This window comes from Nycticebus coucang, chromosome 21 (assembly GCF_027406575.1).
Source record: "Nycticebus coucang isolate mNycCou1 chromosome 21, mNycCou1.pri, whole genome shotgun sequence".
Classification (NCBI taxonomy): Eukaryota; Metazoa; Chordata; class Mammalia; order Primates; family Lorisidae; genus Nycticebus; species Nycticebus coucang.
Genome location: NC_069800.1, coordinates 872,161 through 878,227, shown reverse-complemented (window position 1 = coordinate 878,227; position 6,067 = coordinate 872,161). Strand labels below are relative to the sequence as shown.

The 6,067-nt window shown below is 36.6% G+C and overlaps 1 pseudogene; it reads left to right on the top strand.

The window, feature by feature from the left end:
* Nucleotides 1-376: 376 nt before the first annotated feature.
* Nucleotides 377-6,067, top strand: LOC128574163 (serine/arginine-rich splicing factor 10-like; annotated as a pseudogene).

Sequence of the window (6,067 nt, the reverse complement as noted above, 5' to 3'; positions counted from 1 at the left end):
TGAAAGCTATAACCCAGCTACAACTTAACAATAGGGGGAAGTGGGAAAGGGGGGGGTGGGTAGAGGGAGGGGAATCGGTGGGATCACACCTGTGGTGCATATTACAGGGGTATTTGCGAAACTTGGTAAATGTAGAATATAAATGTTTTGGCACAGTAACTGAGATAACGCCAGAAAGGCTATGTTAACCACTGGGATAAAAATGTGTCAAATGGTTTATGAAGTGAGTGTATGATGCCCCATAATCATATCATTGTATACACTTATGATTTAATAAAAAAATTAAAAAAAAAAAATAATAATAATAATCACCAGCTTCCAAGCACTGACTTTTTATGTCTTTTAGAGCTCCATGAATCTTCCAAAGTTAATGACAATGGATAAGCTTCCTCAAAGATTTTACAGGATGCTGCCAGCACATTTCTGCAAGGTAAAGCGATTTACCTTGCCCTGGGTGGAGGAGGGAAAAGGAGGGCTTAGAAAAATAAAATAGCTTGAAAATAAAATTATCAATCTGAAGAAATAACATATGAAAAAAACAACTCACCTACTCTCAATTTTAATCATCTTGAAACCTAAAGGAGAATTAAACTTATTTATTTCCAGTACTGAGGCAATTTTTGCTGAAATTTGCAAAACCAGTCATTTTATGAAAGAAAAGACAGAAATCATAAAGATGTCATGCTACCCAGAGTAAAGATTATAGATTAAACAAAAACTAGAAAAAAAATTAAAGCTTATTTGTATTATTTTAAGAATAATTTACCAACATCCAAATTATAAAAAAAATTGGCAAAACCCATAGCTGACTATAGGAAAGTATAAATAACAAACAGTAATTCAAAAGTTAAACATCATTAGACGTGTACTGGTAATGTTTCACAAATAAGCAAAGAAATAATCTTTCTGCTCATTATAAACTAAATACTTATGAAACAGAAAATTCATTCATTCATTTATCAAAGATGGATCTACTAAGGATCTACTATACGCCAAACATTATTTTAGACAGCTGAACAGGAACAAAAGCTCTGCTAGAAGTTATAAAAATCGAGTTTATATTCTAATAAATAAAGCCAATAAATAAATAGATAAGCAAACAAACATATAAAGCATGAGTTACATGGTGACAAGTATTATGAAAAAAACAAGGCAAGAAAGGAGAACGGGGAGTGCGAGGGTAGCAAGATTTGAGGCTGAGTGAAAAGGAGCAAACTGAATAGTTCAGGCCACACTGAGAAAGTAGTGTTTTTTACAGAGACTTGAGGAAGTTAGAGAACAAGACAGGGTGTCTGGAGCACAAGCATTTCAGGTGGAAGGGATAGCAAGTACAAAGATCCTGAGGCAGGGGTGTGATTGACGTCTTAAAAAATATCAAGAAGTGCAGTATGCCTGGAGCAAAACCAGACAGAAGAAAATAAAGATGAAATCATAGAAGTAAGGGGGTGGGATCAAAAGCTGATACATTCTTTTAGGCCATTGTAAGAATCTTGAACTTTTCTGGGTGTGGTAGCTCACACCTAGAATCCTGGCACTATGTGACGCTGAAGGATCACACTTGAGTCCAGGAGTTGGAGACCAGCCTGGGCAACATAGCAAGACTCTGACTCTTCTAAGGGAGGGAGGAGGAAAGGAGGGAGAATTTGGGGGGTTTAATCTATGATCAAAATCTTTTAGAAGGATTCAAAAATAATGGCATATCTTGATAGGACCTCCCTGGTTATCTTGTCAATAAATGCCATCAAGAAAAGAAAAAGTTATCAACCCATAGACTGTCCTCCAAAATTGATCACATCTTAGGTCACAAGTCTAACCTCCACAAATTTAAAAGAACAGAAATTATTCCTTGCATCTTCTTGGACCATCTTGAAATAAGGGTTGAACTCAGTAACAACAGGAATCTGCATACTCATACAAAAACATGGAAACTAAATAACCTTATGCTGAATAATAGCTGGGTCATAGACAAGATTAAGAAGGAAATTACCAAATTTTTGGAATAAAACTATATGAAGACACAAATTATCGGAACCTCTGGATACCACAAAGGCAGTCCTAAGAAGGAAATTTACAGTAATGCAAGCCTTCCTCAAGAGAACAGAAAGAGAGGAAGTTAACAACTTAATGGGACATCTCAAGCAACTGAAAAAGGAAGAACATTCCAATCCCAAATTGAGCAGAAGAAAAGAAATAACCAAAATTAGAGCAGAATTAAATGAAATTGAAAACAAATGGATTATACAACAGATCAATAAATCAAAAAGTTGGCTTTTTTAAAAGGTCAATAAAATAGATAAAACTTTGGTTAACCTAACCAGGAATCAGAAATGGTAAAGACAAAATAACAACAGACTCCTTAGAAATTAAAAAAAATCCTCAATGAATATTACAAGAAACTTTATTCTCAGAAATATGAAAATTTGAAGGAAATTGACTAATACTTGGAAGCACACCACCTTCCTAGACTTAGCCAGAATGAAGAGGAAATGTTGAACAGGCCTATATCAATTTCTGAAATAGCATCAACTATACAAAATCTCCCTAAAAAGAAAAGCCTGGGACCAGATGGGTTCACATCAGAATTCTATCAAACCTTTACAGAGGAACTAGTACCTATATTACTTAACCTTTTCCAAAATATAGAAAAAGAAGGAATACTACCCAATCAGAATTCTACCAAGACTTTACAGAGGAACTAGTACCTATATTACTTAACCTTTTCCAAAATATAGAAAAAGAAGGAATACCACCCAACACATTCTATGACACAAACATCACCTTTAGCCCCAAACCAGGAAAAGACTAAACAAGAAAAGAAAATTATGGACCAATATCACCAATGAATATAAATGCAAAAATATTCAACAAGATCCTACCAAAAAGAATCCAGCAACACATCAAACAAATTATAGTCCATGACCAAGTGGGTTCTATTCCAGGGTCTCAAGGTTGGTTCTATATACGTAAATCTATAAATATACTTCAGCACATAAACAAAATAAAAAACAAAGACAATATGATTCTCTCAATTGATGCAGAAAAAGCTTTTAATAATAACCAGCATCCTTTAGAAAATGGGGATAGAAGGGACATTTCTTAAACTGATAGAGGCCATCTACAGCAAACCCACATCCAATACTGTATTGGATGGAGTTAAATTGAAACCATTTCCACTCAGATCAGGAACCAGACAAGGTTTCCCCTTGTCTCCACTGCTTTTTAACATTGTAATGGAAGTCTTAACCATTGCAATTAGGGAAGAAAAGGCGATCAAGGATATCCATATAGGGTCAGAGGAAATCAAACTTTCACTCTTCGCAGATGATATGATCATATATCTGGAAAACACCAGGGATTCTACTACAAAACTCTAAGAAGTGATCAAGGAATACAGTAGCACCTCAGGTTACAAAATCAACACTCATAAATTGGTAGCCTTTATAATATACCAACAATTGTCAAGCTGAAAAGACAGTCAAGGACTCTATTTCTTTTACAGTAGTGCCAAAGAAGATGAAATATTTGGGAGTATACCTAACAAAGAATGTGAAAAATCTCTATAAAGAGAACTATGAAACGCTAAGAAAAGAAATAGCTGAAGATGTTAACAAATGGAAAAACATACCATGCTCATGGCTGGGAAGAATCAACATTGTTAAAATTTCCATTCTACCCAAAGCAATATATAATTTTAATGCAATCCCTATTAAAGCTCCACTGTCATACTTTAAAGATCTCAAAAAAATAATACTTCATTTTATATAGAATCAGAAAAAAACTCAAATACCCAAGACATTACTCAGAAATAAAAACAAACCAGGAAGACATCAGACTATACTACAAATCAATAGTGATCAAAACAGCATGGTACTGGCACAAAAACAGAGAAGTAGATGTCTGAAACAGAATAGAGAACCAAGAGATGAATCCAGCTACTTACCATTATTTAATCTTTGACAAGCCAATTAAAAACATTCAGTGGGGAAGATTACCTATTTAACAAATGGTGCTCGGTGAACTGGATGGCAACCTGTAGAAGACTGAAACTGGATCTACACCTTTCACCATTAACTAAGATAGACTCTCACTGGATTAAAGATTTAAACTTAAGACATGAAACTATAAAAATACTTGAAGAAAGTGCAGGGAAAACACTTGAAGAAATTGGGCTAGGCGAGTGTTTTAGGAGGAGGACCCCCCAGGCAATTGAAGCAACACCAAAAATACATTACTGGGACCTGATCAAACTAAAAAGCTTCTGCACAGCCAAGAACACAATAAGTAAAGCAAGCAGACAGCCCTCAGAATGGGAGAAGATATTTGCAGGTTATGTCTCTGACAAAGGTTTAATAACCAGAATCCACAGAGAACTCAAACATATTAGCAAGAAAAGAACAAGTGATTCCATCTCAGGATGGGCAAAGGGACTTGAAGAGAAACTTCTCTGAAGAAGACGGGTGCATGGCCTACAGACATGTGAAAAAATGCTCATCATCCTTAATCATCAGAGAAATGCAAATCAAAACTACTTGAAGATATCATCTAACTCCAGTAAGATTAGCCCACATCACAAAATCCCAAAACCAGAGATGGTGGCATGGATATGGAGAAAAGGGAATACTTCTGCACTGCTAGTGGGAGTGCAAACTAATACCTTCCTTTTGGAAAGATGTTTGGAGATCTTTTAGGAATTTAAAAATAGACCTGCCATTCGATCCTACAATCCTTCTACTAGATATATATTCAGAAGACCCAAAATCACACTATAACAAAGACATTTGTACCAGAATGTTTATTGCAGACCAATTCATAATTTCTAAGGCATGGAAGAAGCCCAAGTGCCCATCGACCCATGAATGGATTAATAAATTGTGGTATATGTACACGATATTATACACCCTTAAAAAAAGATGGAAACGGTGAAGATGGCGGGTTCAGTGCAAGACTAGGCCTGGCCACTGGCCTTAGCCGCAGAGTGGGAGTAAGGGTGGAGCCCCTGCCCTAGCTGGGCGGCCCCTGGAAGCACAGGTGCATGGAGGGGTTTTGGTGCCCTCCCCCCTCTGCACTTGATGGGAAGGAACTTCCTTCTAGCTTCCTGTGCATGCAGCCAGCCCCGGCTACTGTATTTCCGGTGACCTAACATCCGGCTCTCCATTGATTTGAAATTCACCTTTAGGATGTGTGCCCCCTGGCCCAGAGAGATATTTTTCAGTTTGAAAAAAAGAATTGTGGTGAAATAACAGGATCGAGGAGGAATATGGCAAAGTATTTGCTACCTTTTTTCTTTTTCTTAATTTTTGGTCGTTGCTAACGTGAGTGGTTTTGAATCTGTTGGAGACGTTTAGGAAAAGGTCTGAAGATTTAGGACGTGAATTTGGTCATTATGGTCCTATAGTTGATATGTATGTTCCACTTGATTTCTACGCATGCCATCCAAGAGGATTTGCTTATGTTCAATTTGAGGATGTTCATGGTGCTGAAGATGCTTTGCATAATTTGGACAGAACATGGATTTGTGGATGTCAGATTGAAATACACAGGAAGTGGGAATACACCAAATCAGATGAAAACCAAGGAAGGAAGAAATGTGCACAGTTCTTCATGCTATGATGATTATGACAGACATAGACGTTCTAGAAGCTGAAGTTATGAAAGAAGCAGATCAAGAATTCAGTCTTTTGATTACAACTATAGAAAATCCTGTAGTCCTAGAAACAGTAGACCATCTGGAAGACCACGGCATAGCAAACACTGAAATCGATCTTTTTCAAGGTCTAAATCCAATTCAAGATCATGGTCCAAGACCTAGCCCAAGAAAGAAATTAAAGCTAAATCATGTTCTAGGTCTGCATCTCACACCAAAACTAGAGGCACCTCTAAAACAGATTCTAAAACACATTGTAAGTCAGGCTCAAGATATGAAAAGGAATCCAGGAAAAAAGAACCACCTAGATCCAAATCTCAGTCAAGATCACAGTCTAGGTCTAGGTCAAAATCTAGATCAAGGTCTTGGATTAAAAGTTTAAGTCCAGTGGCCACTGATAGTTCAAACCATGATAATTTTTAG